This window comes from Leuciscus leuciscus, assembly GCF_965113295.1.
Source record: "Leuciscus leuciscus genome assembly, chromosome: 17".
Taxonomy (NCBI): domain Eukaryota; kingdom Metazoa; phylum Chordata; class Actinopteri; order Cypriniformes; family Leuciscidae; genus Leuciscus; species Leuciscus leuciscus.
In genome coordinates, this window is record NC_138741.1 from 34,378,050 (window position 1) to 34,400,704 (window position 22,655).

The 22,655-nt window shown below is 40.3% G+C and overlaps 1 protein-coding gene across 9 annotated transcripts in view; it reads right to left on the reverse strand.

The window, feature by feature from the left end:
• The window catches only part of LOC309479463 (uncharacterized protein), a 323,172-nt gene that overhangs the window by 263,060 nt on the left and 37,457 nt on the right, over window positions 1-22,655 (reverse strand). For 8 of the 9 annotated variants that reach the window (XR_014199215.1, XR_014199216.1, XR_014199217.1 and 5 more), the window contains one exon: window positions 22,574-22,655. This exon is cut by the window's right edge and continues 291 nt beyond it. The exons of the other annotated variant lie outside the window; for it this stretch is intronic. The gene's annotated coding sequence lies outside the window, so the exon portion shown is untranslated. Of the gene's footprint in view, window positions 1-22,573 lie in introns of those variants that run through there. 9 annotated transcript variants of the gene reach the window in all.

The window sequence follows — 22,655 nt, forward strand, 5'->3', positions numbered from 1 at the left end:
GTTCAAGATTTTGTGTTTGACCAATTGGCTGTAAAAGACAATGTATGCAGAGGGAGTTTCCAGGAGGGGATTTCTGAACATGTCAAAAAGTTGATGGACTTTAAAAAGGACTGTAAAGGAATGTCCAGCCAGACGCAGATTCACCAAGGACGTCTCCGGTGTTAGATACCTTGCCATTGCACCTCATGAAGTTAAAAGCTTGTAAATTATTTGGTTTTGATTTACTTACAATATAATATGCAATACATGAGTACAGAGTCTCTCTCGCCGCTCTCTGAATCCCAAGACAATTATCATCAAAAGGCCCCTTGCATGTGAACACAACCCAAGGGCACACACTGAAAAGAAAATGAATACAGAAATGATTAGGATACATACTTGATTGTTGAATTTTTAATAAGAATAAAGTAATCATTCAAAAGGATATATATAATTAAATGGAAGAGACGGGATTCTGACCCCAACCCTTCAGTACGTACAGTAAGGGAGGTATTGTCGAAATGTCACCTGTAGTAAGTCAGTGTGGGACAGTGTAAGTCAATAGGAAAGCACTACAGCCTTTGGAACAGGAAAAAATACTTTAGGGGAATTACTGTAATTTTTTTAAAATTAATATTTGTATACTGAACGTACAGTAAGGGAGGTACTGTCAAAATTCCACCTGTAGTAAGTCAGTCTGGTCAGTAGGAACATACTACAACCTTTGGAACATGAAAAAAATCTCTTTGGTGAATTACTGTAACTTTTACATAAAACATTTGTGCGTACTGTATGTACAATAGCCTACACAAAAGTACACTAAAGCAGCAAATATCAAACCTGAAACTATTTTTACCCTGGATGTTTTTTTGTTTTTTTACTTGACTATGTTCATAGTGAAGGTCCTACATGATCAAGTCTTCAACTTGGGTAAAGTTGCTTTTTATATTCGCTTTGCATATTCGTGGAGTTCCGCGTTCAATATCTCGTGAGCTGAATATTGTTACTACACAAATAACATTGTTTTAATATTTTAATCTCCTCAAAACGAGCTTTCCTTCGGGTTTGCACTTTGCAGATGGTCCCTTCTTAGCAGCCTGCGCATAGAGATCAATGTATTTTGTCCAGTGCGAAGGAAAGATCGTTTTGAGGAAATTTATGTTGTAGCTTCTGGTGTTTTATCTGTAGTTATATGTGATAGGTGTTGTGTGTAGCAACAACGTTTAGTTCACGAGTTATTGAACGCGGAAGTCCGTGAATGTGCATATGCGGATATAAAACCAACTTTACCTAAGTTTTGAAAGTTCAAAACACTGATAATTACAATAACTAGGTTAGCTGAAATAAATATTGCTTAGGTACAAAGACTTGACTTGGACTTGGCCTTTAGGGACTTGTGAACATGTCTGATATTTATCATTTTTATAATCAACTGTATGTTTTGTCATATCAAATGAGATGTTTGCTCATTATGTATTTACAGTAGTTGAGGAGTTCAGAGAGAGATGGCCTGCCGACTGCACCTTTTCTAAAGGATGAGGTAAACCATTTAATAGCAACTGTCAATATTGTAATGTCTGTATATGTCCTTTACAGGCATCTATCAATACTTTAAAGACAACGACTCGTGAGTTCTCTCTGTGTTCGGTTTATTAGTTTTCCAGCATGAACAACAACTCAAAACATCCCGTCTATATCTCTTCTTCGGCTCCTCCTTCCCGACTAGAACAACGACACCTCTCAGTCACTACCTGTCATTACATCTCCCCCCTCAAAGATGTTGCCCTTCTTAATTAACATGAACTGTTAGTATAAGCAACAAACATGTCTCTATCTTAACAATATTTCGTATTGTAAAACACAACTGTCTTGTTAACTTCCAACCTCAATGGTGGCCAATGAAAAAATAACCATTCCTACTCATCTTAGTTCTACAAACAACACAGTGCATTTTCTGAACAACAAATCAGCACTTAATCAACCGTCACCCTCCTTTACATTTATTTTTATTTTTTTAAGTCCATACAAACCATTCCCTTGATGGAATTTAGCAGATTGTCCTGCAGGGTGGGCAAGGTGGTCCTGATTTTCCTACCCATTAGCAGTTCAGCTGGACTGACTCCTGTCGACGAAGTGGGTGTGGCTCTGTACACCATCAGGGCAAGGAGGGGGTCCTCCTGTCTCAGTATAGATTTCGCTACCTGAACTGCCCTCTCTGCCTGCCCATTACTTTGAGGGTAGTGTGGGCTGGAAGTAACATGAACAAAGCCATATTCCTTGCTAAACTCCCTCATCTCTGCTGAAGATGGCTGGGGCCCATTATCGCTCACTATCACTTCCGGAATGCCAAAACGAGCAAATGTAGCTTTCAGCTTTGCTACAACTTGGCTGGTAGTAGTTGTAGGCAGATTCAAAATCTCCAGATATCTGGAGTAATAATCTGATACTACTAAGTAGTTTTGCTTCTTACTCTCACACAGATCTATAGCCACTTTCTGCCATGGCCTACAGGGGAGCTCACTGGGTATTAACGGCTCCTTCTTCTGTGCGTTTCTGTTTTCTCTGCAAAATTCACACTGCTGTACTGTTTTTACAATCTCATCAGACATTCCAGGCCACCATACGGATTGGTAAGCTCTTTCTCTGCACTTTACCAGGCCTTGGTGTCCGTCATGGATTCTCTCTAAGATGACCTTCCTCATTTCTGTGGGAATGACGATGCGGTTACCTCTAATGACCAAACCATCTATCTCAGATAGTTCTCCTCTCACTTGGTAGAAGTCCTTGACTACCTCAGGCACCCTTCCAGCATAATCAGGCCACCCATTCTTGATGAAGCCCATGACCGTCTGGAGCTGTTTATCATTTCCAGTGTGCTGTCTTAGCTCTGCCATCCGGTGCGGTGTGGCTGGGACCTGACTCATGACAGCCTCGATGTGTACTGCCACTTCCTCATGACAGACCCCATCCCCACAACATTGCTCTGGGCTCCTAGAAAGCGCATCCAGGCCTCCTCCTTACTTTTAATTCAATTGCCTCCAATAACAGAAAATTTATCTCACTCTTTTATGGAAAACTGTACTCTCTTAATTGTGCCAATGTTAACAAAAGCAGGGAGTCATGGGAAAAGGATTTGGAGATTGATCTTTTTTTTTTCTCTTTTTTTTTTAATATATTTTATTTACATTTTCAAATTAAACAGACAAACAAACAAACAAGGCTCAGATACAGCTATTGCCAGTTTTTTACAGTCTTATTTAGTACAGCGGTAGGAGGAAAGGTTGTTAATACAGGAACACAATTAGTTTACTGTATTTTAGCTTTTTCAAAATGAGTTAAGAAAGGGTTCCAAGAACGGAAAAATGTGTCCATTTGACTGGTGCGGAGTTTCTCCATTTGTATTATGGATAGCATGTCAGTGACCCATACTTGAAAGGAAGGAGGAGTGGAAGACTTCCATTCCTTCAATATCAGTCTCTTGGCAACTATCAATCCCAGTTCCAATGGTTGCCGCATTATAGTTGGAATTGTCCTTGTTATTTGTGAGCAGCCAAAAATAGCAAGTCCAGGCTCGGGCTGAAGGGGCCTCTGATATGCTTTGGAGTACCAGTCAAATATTTCAGACCAAAAATTTACCAATGAAGAGCAGGCCCAAAAAGCATGGGACAGTGTACCCTCTGACATATTACATCTGTCACACACTGGGGAGACTGATGGATATATTCTATGTAATCTGACTTTGGAATAATGTAAGCGATGGACAATCTTAAATTGAATTAATTGGTGTCTGCTGTTTATAGAGCAGGAATGAATATTAGACAAACAGGTATTCCACATGGATTCAGATAGTTCCACACCTAACTCTTCCTTCCAAGTATCCCTAGTTTTCACAGTGTGCGCAGCAATACAGTCATCAAATAGACGTACAATTCTCGAAATAAGACGCTTGGAGAAAGGAGGGCTCTTACAAATATCATAAATTTCATGCTCCAGGGGTAGATTTTGAAAATCTTCAATTTTTGATTGGGTGTAATGCCTAACCTGCAAATACCGAAACAAATGGGAATTAGAGAGATTATATTTTCCTTTCAGTTGGTTGAATGATGCAAATTTACCGTCAATGTACAGATTGTTAACTGAGACCAAGCCCCTCTTTCTCCAGTCATGGTACGATATGTCATGCCAGGGAGGCAGAAAACAATGGTTAAAACATATAGGTGTTTGTACTGATGTATTTGGTAGTTTTAGAAAGCACCTAACCTGGTTTAAAATTCTTGCTGACTGCTTTACCACAAAGCATAAATTCTTATAGGACTCTGGCTTTTCGAACTTGGAAAATAACATAGCTGGCAATGAAGAATTATTCACAGAGTTGGCCTCCATCTTAAGCCACAAAGGGGTTGTAAGCGTCTGATCATCCAGGGATCCCTGTTGCCAGAACATTAATGCCCTAACATTGGCAGCCCAGTAATAGTGTTTAAATACAGGCAGGTCCAACCCTCCCTCTAATCTAGACTTCTGCAAGTGTGCCTTCGAAATTCTGGCATTTTTGCCATTCCAAATATAAGACAAGATAATTGAGTCCAAGTCTTTAAAAAAGGCTGCAGTGAGATAAATGGGGAGATTTTGACATAAGTATAACAATTTGGGAAGGGAGATCATTTTAATTGAGTTTATGCGTCCAATCATTGATAAGGGAAGAATTTTCCAACATTCAATTTTTTGTTTTAATTTTGAAATAAATTCGGCGAAATTTAATTTAAATATCAGTTTTGGATCTGTAGGTATAGTCAAACCAAGGTAGGTGAAATGATCATTAACTATTTTAAATGGAATACTTTGTAAAAAACCTGGTGAATAAGTACTGGAAAGAGGCACAAACTCACTCTTTGACCAGTTAATCGTGTACCCTGATATTTTACCAAAAGACTCTATCAACTCGAGAAGAGGGGGAGCTGATTTTTCAGCATTGTATAAATACAATATTACGTCGTCAGCATATAAACTGATAAGCGTTTCCACACCTCCAACCTGAAGCCCCTTCATCTGTGGGTGCTCTCTTATTGTTACAGCAAGCGGCTCCAGTGCAATAGCAAAGAGCGCCGGAGACAATGGACAGCCTTGCTGAACCGAGCGTTGCAAAAAAAAAGGGGCTGACCGATCACCATTCGTCAAAACAGAACAGCACGGTTCTACATATATCAGTTTCACCCAAGAGATAAAAGTTTCCCCGAATCCAAACCTGCGCAGTGACTCAAACATATAAGGCCACTCGACCTGATCAAAAGCTTTATGTGCGTCAAGGGACAAAATAGAAGCTCCTTTAGTACCACTAAAATCAGAGTAAATAGTATTGAGCAGCCGCCTGACATTAGAAAAAGAGAGTCTGCCGGGAATAAACCCTGTCTGGTCAAGATGGATGATAGAAGCCAAATATTTATTCAATCTAGTAGCCAAGATTTTAGTTATTACTTTGCGATCAAAGTTTTGAAGTGCAATTGGCCTAAAGTTTGCAGGGTCAGTTTCGTCTCTGCCCTTTTTTAAAATGAAAGAAATGTTTGCTTCATAAAGGGTTTTTGGCAATTTTCCATTACTTTTAGAATTATGCATCATTCTGAGCATAAGTGGTGCGAGAATATCACAAAATCTCTTATAGAATTCTGCGCAGTAACCATCGGGCCCAGCAGCCTTGCCTGATGGAAATGACTTTATGGCATTGATGACTTCCTGTAGCGTAAAGTCTGAATCAAGACATTTCGTAGCAGCGTCACTCAATTTGGGCAATGATATAGAGTCAAAGAAATCATTCAGATTAGATTGTGAAACATTGTGTTTGGAAGAGTAAAGCTCAGAATAGAATTCCCTGAAACGACGGTTTATGTCAGCAGGATTGGTTAGAAGAGTGCCTGTTTTAGACTTAATACCACGAATTGCTCTTGAAGCCTGGGCACCTTTAAACTGTTGCGATTAGTGTTGCACGATGTACCGGTACTAGGAAGGTATCGCGATACCCTGCTATTAAAAACGATACGATATTAACTTTTATTAGTACCGGTACTTTAAGAGAGATAGTAAATAATAAGAGGAGTATTTCTTAATTTGCGTAGCTGTGTGACAGCAGGAGTCAGGACGTGTACATTCACTACCAAACAACGGAAGCAGAACAGTAAAATATATACGCGCAGCACTTGACAAAGAAACGTGCATGCATGAGAAAATAAAGCGTGGGACGTGTTCGCGCTGCCGGGCTCACACCTGAAGCGCGCGCACACGCCGTTCAGACAGCATACGATCGCGACTTCAGTTCTCTTTCGCGGACTATTAGGTTTGAATAGTCAAAATGATATGTAAAAATGCACGTCCTGGCGAGTATTCACGTAAACACAGTCGGGTATGTCTTTAGTGAACGTAAACCGTCTGTAAAAAGAAATCATATATGTTCCAATGTATTGGATACGTGCAGGTCTTAAAGGGCCGGACCGGCAGCGTAATATTCTGTGTGATTAATGTTAATCCAACAACAAAAGAAAATAGACAGTCAGTCACCCAATGCTTGACTGAATAAATTTAATCTATTTATTAAGAATCAGTCTATAGTTAATTTATAGAGTGAGGACCTTATTGTTTCAGCTACAGAAGGTCTATAGCTTTCAAAAAAGAAATTAAGCACTGTTTATTTTATTTGTCTCTTATAGTATTTGTCATATTGTTTGTAATTTGCTTTTTTGTAATTTTAATTATAAAATTACATTTAAAAAATATTAAATGACTCGTATCATGAAATAAGATTTTGGTCATCCCAACCTGTTCAGAGTTGTGAAAGGTTTGCAAATGTTAGCATGATTGATAATAATGTGATTGTTGCAAACATCTTGGTAAGGACGTTCACACTGACATAATTATTATTATTATTATTTTTAATAAAGGGGAGGGAATGGTCATAAAGAAGGGCAGGAACATGCTGGTCATGTGAGTTTTAGCTTTTTTAAATTAATTTATAAAACAATTATTAAGTTCTGTCATATTTTTCAATTACTTTTACCGTTTTAGTTTTTTTGCTGTGGTATCGATTCAGTATCGGTATCGAGGTATTTTGGTCTGGTATCGTATCGAAGTCAAAATTTTGGTATCGTGACAACACTAGTTGCGATAATAGTTTACCGGGTTTATCCCCAAGCTCAAAGTGTTTCTGCCTTAATTTCAAAAGTAAGTTCTTAACTTGGCCTCTCATAATATCATTGTATTCATATTTAAGCTTCAATATCTCTTTGTAGTGATCCGGTGATTTAGAATTTTGGTAAGTTCTTTCCAAACTAGGAAGAGTGTTGTTAATTTCAAGCAGTCTCATCTCTCTCTCCTTTTTAATGGCTGAGGTGTAGGAGATTATATCACCACGCAAAACGACTTTTAATGTTTCCCATAGGGTCAAGTCAGACACTTCACCATTATCATTTAGTTCTATAAAATCTTTCAATTTAGAGGTTATATTCTTAACGAAGTTGTCATCACTTAGAAGGTTTGGGTTAAAACGCCAAGAATAAGTCTGTTTTGGGAGGGAAATATTTAATGATATTGCTAAAGGGCTGTGGTCAGAGATCAAAATATTATGGTATTTGGAATTGGTGATTTGAGAAATAAGGTTAGAGCTAGTCAAAAAATAATCAATCCTACTGTAGGATTTGTGAACATTTGAGTAGAATGAATACTCTTTGCTTGTAGGATGCTGAATCCTCCAAATATCTACTAGATTCCTAGTTTTCAAAAGGTTGTTTAGAAGCTTTACAGATACAATTTCGGGTGCTGGTCTTGTAGATAATCTATCTAAGAAAGGATCTAGATAGCAGTTAAAATCCCCGGCTATTATTATTTATTATGTTTGAATCACTATCGTCTGGAAGCAGATCAAAAACCTTTCTGAAAAAATTGGGCTTGTCCGTGTTCGGACCATATATATTAAGCAGGGTTAATGAGAACGAGTTTATAGTACCAGAGACCAATAAATATCTACCAAGAGGGTCATTGTTAACAGAAGTTACCTGAAATGGGATATTTATTCGAAACAATATTGCCACACCACGGGCATGCGAGGTAAATGGTGATTGATATATCTGAGACACCCAATTACATTTCAACCTATGTTGCATAGCTGTTTTGATATGGGTCTCTTGTAAAAAAATTATATCCGCAGAAAGAGATTTCAGGTGTTTAAAAACTTTCCCCCTTTTGACTGCACTACCAAGCCCTTTCACGTTCCATGAAATCAGTTGTAAATCTCTGCCTCCTACATGCATTTTACCTTGTACTTGAGTCATTTTGAAAAAATACAAAAAAATACAATTGCTGTTGCAATACCGAATACAAGTGAGTAAAACATGTGCATCTGAGCCGAACAAGAACAACAACACAGTACCACAACCACCCCCCCTCCCTCACTTCTGCGTCCCCCGAACTTGACGCGTATCTTCCCCTCTTGGCCAAAACAGGAGCTGCTGGACAAATAGTAGGCCGACCCAAGTAGCGCCCTCCACCATAACGTAAATATAGGTTTGAAAAATTGAAAGCTAGTAACACGTTTGAAAAACAAAGTAAAATACGCCTTTAAAAGAAATTGTCCTGCGCCCTGGTGTATCAATAATTGTCATGTGTCTGGACAGTAATTTATTGACACGCAGTTCGAAAAATGGTCAACAGTGTGGCGCATTTAGCACAGAAGAACGAACACGCTCACCTTAAATAGAAAGTAAAAATGTTCATCACGTTCTTTAACCATCTGCCGAAGCGCTACGTTCCTTCAATGAACGAGCCGCTTCAGCTGCCGCTGGATCATTGAAAACCTCCGGAATATTCTCCTCCTCATCCCAGTACACATGAAGCCTGGCCGGGTAGCGCAGGTGATGTTTAACTCCTCCGTCTCTCAGGGCTTTCATCACGTCTCGGAAGGCACGGCGCTGGCTCATCACTTCGTTGGTATAATCAGGGAAAATTAAAATGTTGTTTCCCTTGTACTCCATTGATTGCGTCCTGCTGAGGTGTAGAATCTGCTCCTTCACCTGAAAATGATGAATGCGAGCCATGATGGTGCGCGGTTTGCCACCCGCCGTTGATTTGGGTTGCAGAGAGCGATGCGCACGATCAACTTTCACTGGATGTGGAAAGTGCTGTTTACCCAGCAGTTCAGGAATAAGTTTGGAAACAAAATCAGTTGGTTTCCCTTCTTCTGAATCCTCTTTTATACCAACAATCTTGATGTTGTGTCTGCGGGACTGTGCTTCTAAATCCAGTAGTTTGGTTTGAAGCTGGCTGGTGTATTTTGTTAAATCTTCACACTTGGCTTCAAGCACTTCCACACGTTCTTCAAGTGCACTGGTCGTTTGCTCTTGACTGACCATGCGGTTTTGCAGGTCAGTTTGCACGGAGAGTACTGACTGAAATTTTGTGTCAAAGGCATCAAAGCGTTCATCGAGTCTCCCCAGAATCGTCTCTGACATTTCCTTACACATTTCCTTGCATATCTCGTACATGTGGGTTTTGTCTATGGACGTAATATCTGAAGTGGTAGCCGGAGGTTTAGCAGAGGGCTCGCTGGAACGGCTATCGCTGGCACTAGCCCCGCTAGCATTAGCACTGCTGATGTATCCATCGATGGTCTTGGACTTCCCAGGAGGGTTTCTTTGCCGCGACATTTTCAAATTAGCGAGGTTCAACGGATGAGATAGGCAAGCGAGCAAAAAATATAAACTCTTAGACAGTTTTATCGTGGTGTTCTGTAATTTTGCATAAGTTGCGGTGGAGAGCACAAACTATGCACGTCTACATCCTACACGTGCGCACTAGCGCCCCCGGAGATTGATCTTGATACTGATATCTGGTCAGATGCATTTGAATCTGTTAAGAAACTGTTTATGTGTAATAGACTTAGAGAGAGTCAGTACAGGATATTGCATAGATTGCAGCGCACTCCTCATTTTCTAAACAAGATTAACCCCCAAGTCTCTCCCCTCTGTAGGAAGTGTAAGAAAGAAGTAGGGACCTACTATCATTGTATTTGGCAATGTCCCTTAATACTCCGGTATTGGAGGAATATTTCTCAGGAGCTAAGTTCAATTTTTCACAAAACAGTTAAATCAGAACCAGTCCTGTTCCTTCTAAATCTACATTTAGAGCAGCTCTCTCTATCTGCAGGGCAACTGTTGTTAATGGGTAAACTCTTACTTCTAGCAAGGCGTTGTGTTTTGTTCCAGTGGATTGAGGAAAAACCTCCCTCGGTCACACAGTGGTACAGAGAAATATTTAAGGTTTTTCCTCTGGAACGCCTCAGTGCCATATTAAGGGGCAATACCAATTTGTTTGGCAACCTTTTCTTGACTACCTTCCTGGTGATCTTGCTGGTTTGCTGCAGGATGGGAGACCACATTTTGTCTTCACCAATAAGTCATAAATTCTTTTGAAATATATATATTTTTTTTTTTGTATGTATGTGTTTTGTTGTAAACAATAATGCAGGTTATGTGATGTAACATGTGATGTGCAATTTGTGTGTGTGAATAATTTCCCCCTGTTTTGTTTTGTATGTTGGTAATAGCTGGGCTTGTTTGTTTGTTGTTTGTGTAAAATCAATAAAATATATATAAAAAAAAGAAAAAAGAAAGCGCATCCGCCACTGCTAATGTTTTGCCTGGTGCATGCTCAGCTGTGGCATTGAAGCGCATGAGTCTCATTAATAGCCTCTGGCACCTGATTGGGACACAGTCTAAGTCTTTACTGTTCATGAGAGGTACCAATGGTTTGTGATCAGTAACCAATCTAAAGCCATCCAGTCCATACAGGTATTTATCAAACCGTTCACAGGCCCACACACTTGCCAGGCACTCCTTCTCGATTTGCGCGTACCTTTTCTCCGCGTCACTTAATCGCCTTGAGCAGTAGGCCACGGGCTTCCAGTTATCTCCGTGCTGCTGGAGAAGAACGCCGCCCAGCCCGTAGCTGCTGGTGTCTGCTGACACTATGGTGGGCTTGTTGGCATCGTAGAAGGTAAGTACCGGAGCTGTGGCTAGTGCAGTCTTTAGGTTCCTGAACGCCTCGCACTGAGCAGGTCCCCTCATCCACTCCTTGTCTCCTTTCAGTAGTTCGTACAGTGGGTGGGCCACTGTTGATAACTCTGGAATGAACTTGGCTAAATAATTAACCATCCCTAAGAATCTTTTGAGTTCTGTTGTGTTTTGTGGTTGTGGAAAGTTCCCTATTCCTGCGACTTTAGTTGGGTCTGCCCTGACACCTGCCTCATCGATTAGATGACCCAAGAAGCGAACCTGTCTCTGTTTGAATTTGCACTTTGCCTGGTTCAACTTGAGCCCTGCTTTCTCAATGACCTTCAACACCTCAGCCAGTCGTCGGTCATGTTGCTCCTCTGTCTCTGCGTGAATCAAAATATCATCCATAAAGATCTCTGTCCCTTCTAGGCCAGCCAGAGTTTCCGACATTTTCCTCTGGAAAATTTCGGGAGCACTTGTAATTCCGAAAGGAAGACGGCGGAAAGCATATCTCCCAAACGGAGTGATAAAAGTGGTGAGCATCCTGCTCTCCTCGTGCAGAGGGATCTGATCAAATCCACTTGCTGCGTCCAGTGACGTGAACACTTTTGAACCGGCGAGCTTTGGCATTATTTCCTCCACTGTGGGCAGGACATACTTCTCCCGTTTCACAGCTCTGTTCAGTTTCCTGAGGTCTGCACAGAGACGGACCTCTCTCTTATTGGGTTTGAGCACCGGGACTATAGCAGCGCACCAATCTGTCGGCTGTATTACTTTTTCAATTATGCCCTCATCCTCCATGCGCTGCAGTTCCTTTTTTACCAGCGGTACCAGTGGCAGGGGTATCCGCCTGGCTGTCGGCACTGCATATGGCTGGGCATCGTCGCGCAGGGCTATTCTGACTGGCTCAGTTTTCAATAATCCGCTTGATCCAAACACACCACTGACCTCACCCATCCTTTTCACTAGCCCCATTTCCACTGCCTCCTCGCGGCCCATTAAACAGCTTTTTCCATCTGTCACATACACCTTAAGGGAGTACTTTCTCTCCTTATAGCTGGTGGTACCCTGGAACATGCCTATGCAGCTGAGATCTGGTCTGTAGGCTCTAGTTTCATTTTAGGAGTCATCTTTTTAAATGTCTCTTTATCAATAATGGTAGCGTCGGCTCCTGTATCAATTTTAAAGGTTACTACCACATTGTTTACAGGTAAGCCTACAGTCCATGTATCCACATTATCCTCCCTGTCAACTGCTCCAAGGAAGTATGTCTGTCCAGGCTGTTCGCTTGTGACTTCTCTCACTGCTTTAGAATGACATTTACGTTCCCAATGTCCTCCTTTGTGACACTTATTACACTTGCTTTTTAATGCAGGACAATGTCTTTCATCAGAATGTTGTGGCTTACCGCACCTCCCACACTCCTCCTTTGTGTTGGGTCCATGGCTGTTGTTCTCTCGTCGCTGACTCTTTTTTCTATACTGTCCAACCTTCCCTTTGACATCATTAACATTGGCCAGCTGAGCTTCCGGCCGATTGGTTTGAAGGTTGACCTGCCGCGTTATCGCCTCTGTCTGACGCACACTTTCAATCACTTGCGTCAACGTCAGGTCTGCTTTGAGCTGGAACTGATGGGAAAGTTCCTTGTCCGCTATTCCTACCACAAGACGATCCCTTATGTGTTCATCTCTTGTAGCCCCAAATTGACAGTGCTCTGCTAATTCATATAATGTCCTGATGTACATTTCCGCCGTTTCCCCGGATTGCTGATTCCGTTGGTAGAAACATGCGCGCTCGTGTATGATGTTGCGTTGTGGAATAAAGTAGTCGTCAAATTTTTTCATGACAACTTCAAATTCCTTCTTTTCATCTTCCGCTGCAAACTCAAATGAACTGAATATCTTTTCAGCTTCACTGCCCATCGCGTAGATCAGCGAACTTACTTGAATCTCGCCATCATCTTTGTTTAACACTCTGGCCATTCGGTTGGGCTCTCAAACTTAAACTCTCTCTGTGGGCTAAACTTCGCCATGTCTTCTGTAACGTTACGGACACACAGGCTATTCTGACACCATGTAATGTCTATATATGTCCTTTACAGGCATCTATCAATACTTTAAAGACAACGACTCGTGAGTTCTCTCTGTGTTCGGTTTATTAGTTTTCCAGCATGAACAACAACTCAAAACATCCCGTCTATATCTCTTCTTCGGCTCCTCCTTCCCGACTAGAACAACGACACCTCTCAGTCACTACCTGTCATTACAAATATTAATAATTATTCTAATTATTATTTCTAAATATCTTCAAATGCATCCTATTTTTGCCAGCGATGAAGATCTTTATTAGTTGAACATCTTCGTATGCTGTCTGTGAATGAATGATTCCACAGGATGATATATTCGATTTCATTTCACTCAGGTAATACATTTTACAACCAAACAGATTATTACGCCACGATAGCACTACTAGAAAGTATGACATTACCCGTTTTTTGGACATATACATTAATTTATACATTAAATAAGCTACCATTGTTCACAGTTTATGAACACCCGCCATCCCGCGGTAGTTTGTGTGTATTGTTGTGCAGTGGCGTGCGAACTCGACTTGAAAACGAATGCCTTTGCCTGCCGTAGACACAGTTAACCAGTTTAAACATGCTTGCAGAAATATACATTTGATTATATTTTGGAGAACAGACAGAAGAAGATCCGTCGATGTACTTTTGTTTGTTTTTTTGTGTTCAGATGTTCAGTAGCAGTCATGAGCGCGAGCACATGTGGAGAGTTTTAACTCTTTCTTCTCTGTGTCAATTACATGCCTTTGAATGCAACACTCTGCAGATTCACTTTATTTCTACATGTCTAATAATCCAAATGTAGTTGTATAAGTTACTATTATACAAACCAAAGGACAGGCAATGATTTTCGGGCTACAGATGGCAGAAATAATGCTTGTCTCTTCTGTTTTTTTTTGCAAAGATAGCCTATCTACTTATGATAATAATAATAGTCATTTAAAAAAAAAAAAATCATTTTATATATATGACGACTTCAGATGCAAAAGCCTCTAAGTACCATCTGAAATTTTCTACTAAAAGAGCATTTTTATCAAGCTTGTATGTTTATGTTCAGTTATTTCACTTAAATGGCAATGAAAAGTACCTATTAATTGTCATTAAAGTGAAATTACTGAACTTAAATATACGAGCTCGATAAAAATGCTTGTTTTAGAAGAAAGTTTCAGATGGCACTCAGAGGCTTTTGCATCTGAAGTCTTCATATATATATATATATATATATATATATATATATATATTATTACTTTTACTTTGAGTAAATATTTCTATAAGTACTTGTACTTTTACTTGAGTACAGTTTTTGGATACTCTACCCACCTCTGGTTAATTGATGCACATGATGTTGTATAACGTTAATGGTCGCCGAATATAACCACACAATGGCGTTAACTGTTATCTACATCACAAGAGAAATGGACGAATCAGTCATATAAAAAAGTTATTCAGTAAATCGCTTTGGACAAAAGCGTCTGCTTTGGCCTGTTAAATAACATATAGATAATAGATGGACAATAACGAATGTCACCCATAACATCTATAACTAATGGTTGCCCTTTTCATTTTTCTTTCCTCATAGGTTCAAATACTAATAGCTGGACTGAAGTGGCACTACACCATGCCTAACGACAAAGGTAAGCCATGTAGCTATAGTGTAATTTAGATTAAAGTCAAATATTGAAAGCAACACATTGACCGTAAGAGAGAATAAAATAATAAATTACCCTTGTGTAATACCTATACTGTCATATTATTATTTCAATGAACAGATAAGAGCAATTAATTTGTGTTTTATTGTATATCTGCATTAGGGGTGTCCCCGACTATGGATTTTCATAGTCGAATCAGAATCGTCAAGTCTTGCCTATAGTCGACTAATAGTCGAATCATGTGTATGGGGGCGAGGCTTTAACATTTCAAAGCCGCGATGTACAGAAAATCACACAAAGATATAGAAGAAAATGTATAAAAACATTTTGGATCAATAAAACTAAGAAATAACATTAATAACTCCAGAAAGTCCACACTGCAGACAGGATTTACATTTCACATGCAAAAAAAAAATTTAATCGGCTAAATTACCTGTGCGAGCAGGCTCTAAGTACAGCACAACATCGATGCACCGAAAAAATGAACAATTAATTAAATATGAACAGAATATACCTTTCTAATAAATAAAAATACAAAACGAAATAAATCAGAATCAAGTCACAAGATGAGGAGCAAATGTGTGCAAAATGCCTAAAGTGCAGGGGAACATAATATTCAAAACACAAGCCACAAATAGTTAGATTAGATAACCCTGACAGATCAATAAATACAATTAAAATAAAGAAATTATTAAAATAACGATAGTAGCCAGAATTTTCTACTTTGTCTTTTTAACTGCAGAAACAACAATAAATGCTAAACTGGAGTCACAGTCTTTTTAGCTAAACATGTTCACAGCATCCAAAAATCTAATTTTTTATTAACTAGTTTTGAAATCACTTGTACCCGATACCTGATCGAGAGAACAAATCCAGTCTTTCACTCTGTCTGTGTCCGCTGGAGTCTTTTGTGCGCGCGGATAAAATACACTCTAAAACACTTAACGTGAAAAACGTTTAACGACTCAATCTCCTAAAATAGTTAAATTAAGGAAAACCATGATCGCACTTCTGCCGGCCAACGTTAACAAGTTGGTTTTCCACGGGACATTCTAAAATGCTTAACGTGAAAAAAGCTTTTAAAACGCTTAAAGGCACTTTAACGTGGCTTAATGTACACAGTAGCCTACACACTTTATGTGCAGAGAAGCAGATGAACCCAGAATAGGTTCCTCCTATATTTTTTATTTAACTATTTTAGGAGATTGAGTCGTTTAAACGTTTTTCACTTTAAGTGTTTTAGAGTGTATTTTATCCGCGCGCACAAAAGACTCCAGCGGACACAGACAGAGTGAAAGACTGGTTTTCCTGATGCTAAATCCAGCCTTGGAGAATATCCTTTCTGATGGTGTACATGATCCACACTTCAGATTTTCTTATCCCAGACATTGTTAAAGATTTAAATCCTTGCCGCCAAGACGCTCCTCTGTCGGTCACGGATTGAAAGTGAAACTTAAATCTGTCACGGGGTGTTTGGATTTATTCACGCACGTTAAAAAATATTTAGAAAGCTTCTTTCTTTGCACATTTTTATATACAGTATTATCATAATAGGCTGAATATTAACGTATTGACAGAAAACCGGTAGTTCTATGTGAAATCAGACATTGAGCGCCCTCATACAGCCAAAGTGGCATGATCCTCGTTTCATAACACCTCAGCGAAGATTCGAGCGTGAGATCGGTAGTCGAATCAGGCTCCTCCAATCGAAGCATCGAATCTTCGACTATTCGGGGTCACCCCTAATCTGCATATCATTTTTTTCTGTTTTGTTTGGATAGAAAGAAATCAATGGCCGACACAAGTTACTTGTGTGTGTTAAAATATGTGTACTGACAAAAAAAAAAAAAAAAAAAAAACCAAAAAGACAGGTATTTGCCTCATATATGTACAATATGTATTTGATGAACTCTTAAAGCCTATCTTCGTGAAAAAAAGGTTAAATATTATTTTTAATGGCATTCATGTGCAATGGGGAGAGTAATACAATATGTTCCTATGAACCACAGCGTGTTTAACACACAAACGATAAGTTCAGTTCAATTAAAGGACAAGTTCGGTATTTTACACTTAAAGCCCTGTTTTCAGATCGTTTCTGATGAAATACAATGGTTAAGATTGAAATTTGGACAAATGCTGCTGGCCCGAGAATTTTTGGTTTCTGTGGTAGCACCCCCCCCCCCCCCCCCCCCCCCCCCCCCCACCTCCACAATCGTAGTTTTTGTCCAACTCCATTGACTTGTATTGGATGAAAAACTACGATAAAACCTGTTTGAAAGCATCTTTTGCAGCGATTTTTGTGTGAGCATATCAGTGAACACCCCTGACCACTCGGTGAGTTTCACGTCTTTGTAAACGAAAGTTTAATGCGTTTTAGGAAGGATTATTCCAGTGCACCTATGCAACCATTGTGGAGGTGGGGGGGTGCTAACACAGAAACCGAAAATTCTCGGGCCAGCAGCATTTGTCCAAATTTCAATCTTCTTAACCATTGTTTTTCACCAGAAACGATCTGAAAACAGGGCTTTAAGTGTAAAATACCGAACTTGTCCTTTAAGTGAAATTAACAGTTTTGCTTTGATAGCTGGTATAGCTTTATTCCTTACCCGTCGAAGTTTATGGTTTGAATCGATCTGCCATGTTTTCTGTTTGTTTGTGTTTGTGTTTGTTCTTTGCATCTTTTATCCACACTAGTTCACTTTCTGTTAATTTCTGTTCAAAGCTTCCATGCAGGATCTGGGTGATTGCTGTGTGAAAAAAGGGCACGCGATTTAAACTCGCGAGGGGAAGTGCGATTATTCCGGGGAGTCGGATTTTGGGCGGATTTCCGAGTGGGCGGGTTTTGGTGAGCTTTTGGGCTGGAAATCCCTGTCCCAATCTGGCAACACTGGGCGAGGACAGTCTGCGCAATGAAAGCACGTTGCAGAAGCCGAGGGAAACGCTTTATAAAGCAGCTTTCTGCCATTGGAACTCATTCTCCTTCACCGACGATCTCCTTCTCTTCGCTGAGACTCTCCGAGAACTGAAGCATCAGACAGCAGATCCAGCGATCTCTCCTCGATAATAACACTGAGCTCAATATGCCTTTACCGGACTCTATACCTGAAACACCTGTAACCCGGCCAGCTTTGTCTGTTTCACAGATACTGCAGTGGTTTGCTTGTGTCAGTGGTTTGGTTTCAGCTGGATTTCAATGCTCGTCTTCTCCAAAGCTACGGCTCATCGCACAGCTCTTTTCGACAGCAAACATGATCGGTTCAGGTGTACTTCACTTGGTGGAAGTGTTCTCATCTGAGTTTAGCTGGATGAACCTGATTTCAGCTGTGAACCAAATTGGATGTGGTGTGATTCGGGAGTTCAGAGGATTTCAGCGTTTGACCAGAGCAGCTCAACAAGCCGATGACAACATAATATAATGCGGTGAGATCCAGGCAGTCGAGGAAACTGAGGAAAGATGGAAATGAATAATCACTAATCAATAACGAATGAAAAGAAAAAAAATAACTAAGGAAAAATATAACTTTTTTTTTATATTTTAATGTTGTACTCAAATGACTGAATGTGACACTTCTCTGGTCCAGTATGTCTGTATAAACTGGCTTCAGAAACTACAGCCGTTTGAACAAACTTCAGTATCACTGAAGTTCAACAGAAGATCCTTCAGTTTGCATCGTCGTCTTTCATCTATCATCTTCAAGAGCGAATGTGATGGGACTGTTTTCCAGAAAGTTCCTGACAGTTCTTGACAGGGGCGTCAGACAGGGGGTAATAGTGGAACTGAGTAACGGGCCCTTGGCGAAGGGGGGGCCCCACAAAGATATATTGATGGTGTTGTGAGGGGCCCACCCCTTGGTTCTGTGACTGGGGCCCAACATTTGGTGCTACGCCCCTGGTTCTTGAGATCTAGCTGTTAGGTTGGTGTAGAGTTGATAAATGTTGCTAGCCCTTTAAGGTTGGGGTTACATGGGAAGGTGGGTGTGGTCCGGTTGGACCGGCGGGAGTGTAGAACAGGAGAAACAAAATAAAAAAGACGTAACACGTTCGGTTGTTAAACCTATCCTGCGTTGTGTCAGTTATTGAGAAATCTACATGGTGTCAGAAGTGATCGAACATGGCACAAGGTCTCCGCCGTATTGATCCATTAATTTTCGACGAGCACATTGCTGACAACTGGAGCAAATTCGAAAAAGAATGGCGCATATATTGCAATGCTGGTCTATCAGACAAATTGAAGAAGGTGTAGGCGTACACTCTGCTGAATTTAGCGGGCCCCGACGCGGTGGAGAAATCCGAGGCTTTCACATTTGCCGAGGGAGAGGACAGAGAAGATCCCGATGTATTACTGCAGAAGTTTGCTGAACTCTGCTTGCCTACAAAGAACATTATAATGGACAGACACGTCTTCAACATGACTAATCAAAAACCTGGTGAGTCCATTCAGTCGTATGTTTCCACACTAAAATTACTCGCAAAAAAATGTGACTTTGGAACTTTAAATGACGAGCTAATACGTGACCGCATAGTCTGCGGGATTGAAAGTGACGGTGTGCGGAAACAGCTGCCAATGTATGCTTGTTATATGAGCAATCTGAAAAGAGCACTGAAGCAATGAAGGGGAAAGTCATGGCAGAGCGTGCAGTGCGATCCGCCAAGCATCTGCTCGAGAAGTGCCATAGATTCAGGCTGCTTTACTCCACCTGCGTAACCTTCCACGCGCTGACCTGCCATCACCTGCCCAACTGCTCCTCTCCAGGCGTACGAGAACTTTTCTTCCTGAGCTGAAAGACAGACTGATGCCCTCTGTATGCTGCAACGTCAAGGCAGTGCTTACCAGGAGGAGAAAGGAAAGCAAAGCATACTATGACCGCAATGCCCACACCCTTCCACCCTTACAACAGGGTCAGACAGTAAGGATGCAGATGGCTCGCGGTTTCGACAAACTGGCAGTTGTACAGGGCCATGCTGCTCAACCTAACAGCTATGTGGGGACCTCTCAGGGCAGACAGTACATAAGAAATCGACGTCTCCTCCTCCGTGTTCAAGAGCCTGCGCCCACTGAATGTTCAGAAGATGATTATAGACCACTTCCACCAGCGTGACCTCTTACAACCCTCCTGTCATCTACAGTGTTACCATCTCAGAGCGAAGCACCTGCCACTGGTGATGTTGCTGCAACTGCCCAGCCTGTAGTGACTCGTTCAGGGAGAGTTAGCCGTCCTAACCCACGTTATCAGGACTATCTCACTGGTTAAGGATACCCTTTCTATATATTACATGTTATACTATCCTTATTCACATGTTCAGTTGGTGAATGTTAGCTTAAGGGAAGGGATGTAGAGTTGATAAATGTTGCTAGCCCTTTAAGGTTGGGGTTACATGGGAAGGTGGGTGTGGTCCGGTTGGACCGGCGGGAGTGTAGAACAGGAGAAACAAAATAAAAAAGACGAAACACGTTCGGTTGTTAAACCTATCCTGCGTTGTGTCAGTTATTGAGAAATCTACAGTTGGAAAACTCCTTGTAATGGTTGATTCAGTCTGTAACTCAGAACACGTTTGGACAGCAGTCAGTCTGATGTGGTTTGCCTAATGCTGATCGATTTCATTGGTGTGAAGTTCACTGTGAACGGAAAAGGGAAAAGAAACTGTATTTCACTGCAAATATTTCATTCCCTCACAATGGCTCTTATTCTGACATCTTGTCTCGTATCGAGACCTTCTTAATGACACATTCAGTCAGTCTGCAGTTTCTTTTGTGCTTAATCCAGTGTTAAGTCTGAATATTTATGGAAAACTTTGTAAAAGGTAGGTTAAATACACGCAGAGAAACAGATGAATATGATGGTAAGTAGAATAAGAAGGTAAGATGATTTTATCCAAAGTTTGCAACTTTCTTCTGTGGAACAAAAGACCCCATTCAGCAAACCCAGATCCATCACTCGTTCTCTCGGGGAAGAACAATCATTTCAACAACAGTATTTTGTTTACTTTAATGAACATTTGGCACATAATGTGTTTCTCAGCGTGTGTGTGTGTGTGTCTGTCTTGTTTCTTCTTCAGTGACGAGGAACATTATTGACGGGAAACTTCCAGAAGCTTCTGTGAGCATCGACCAGAAACATCACAAAACATCTTGAAGAGCTTTAATCTGGAAGAAGATCGGCAGAGACCGTAACTAAACCCCTGAGAAAGATAATCTGTGTTATTTGGTTTACTCTGAGATTTGTGTGTGTTTTCTAGCTGACATTGAGGAGCTTCTGGAGCATTTGATTGAAGAGTTCATCAGTTCTCTCTAGATTTCTACCAGCACGAGTTTGACTTCAACATCAACAGTATCTCAGCATTATAAAGTACTTGAAACACTGAAATCAGTGCATAAAGACCCTCATGTATCCCATAATCAGTTCTTCTCACTGTCCACAGTATAAGATTCAAACCATTATCCAACAAAAGAAATATAAACACATTCAGTACAAGCGCTACATAGCTCATGACAAACAGGTGTGTGTCCCACTGAGAACCTGTAATATGTTTATTAATTCCCCTAAAATCCCAGTCACACGAACCATCATTTGATCCATCAGTAAACAGCCTCTCTCCTGTTTCAACACAAGCACTTCTTATAAAATATTTGCATATTAGAGTTTTGAGTTTTATGAGTACTTCCTGTAATCAGCAGTTTTATTATTGCCTTCCTTTATATTCATTTACCTCTTCCCTTTCTGCATCTTTTTTTTTTTTTTTTACTCATTTACAATTCTATGTAAGGATTATTCAATTCAATTTGATGGAATTTTACTATTATTTGAAATGCGTAAATCAAAAACATAACATTTTTTAGTGTAGTTTTAGACTTCCAGTAGAGTTTATGAAGCATGAGTGATTCCAGCCACTTCAGCACAAAACTCTGAGTGTCACAGATTTAACATCCGGACATTTGTGACTTGTTTGTTTTTGCAGCTTCGGTTCATGGCTTATAACGCTTTAACAAAGACTTTATGGCACTCTAGGTGTCAGTGGCCAGGGCCACCAAAGAGTCTTAATCACCACTGTGGACAGACTTCGTTTCAAAGTTGAAGACAGAATCATACATCCCTCCTGAAACAACTCTACTTCTGTCACTGATTCATGCGCGTGAGCTTCAGACTCCACATCATCATCATCATCATCATCATCACTCCGAGTGGCATGAGAGAGAAACTCTAGCAGGGTTTGGGAGATCCATCGGTTGCTCTGGCTGAAATAACACTATATTGGGACTGGAGAGGGTGCTCAAAGCTCCTCAGATCATATAACTTGGTGGAAAAATTAAAGAAATGATCATTGAATGATCAAACGTAATGCACACATAAGAATGTAGCTCTTTTTTTTTTATTTTTATGTGCATACTTTCAACCCCAGTGATGTTCTGTGTGATTACAAATAAACAAATATATGCGACTGAATAAGCACATTTGTCTTTTTTTGTGAAATAATGGTAAATACCACTTTATTTCTCTGATTAATGTGCAATCCTGACACAAATTAGTTATCATTGTATCACTTTTTATTGTAAAACATCAGTGCTTGTGTTTTAAATCTAAGCAGGGTTTCTGCAGCCATCTTCAAATCTAATTTAATGCTTTAAATGCCATTTTTAATGCCATACACTTACAGCCATCTAGTGGCTTTGATGTATTCGTCGTGTGACTGTATGCACCGAACAGTGACGTCCGTACCGTACATTTCGGGGCGAATACATGTACCTACCGTTGCACCCCTACTATAAATGGTTAATGGTAATGAATTGTAACCATTCGGTTTGACGATGATGATTTAGAAACGGCTCACGAGACAGCTTAAAAAGTCAACTTTTATTTGCAGACATAAAAATGTCAAATTCAATCAGCCTGAACTTTTAAAGGCTGAAAATTAATCTGT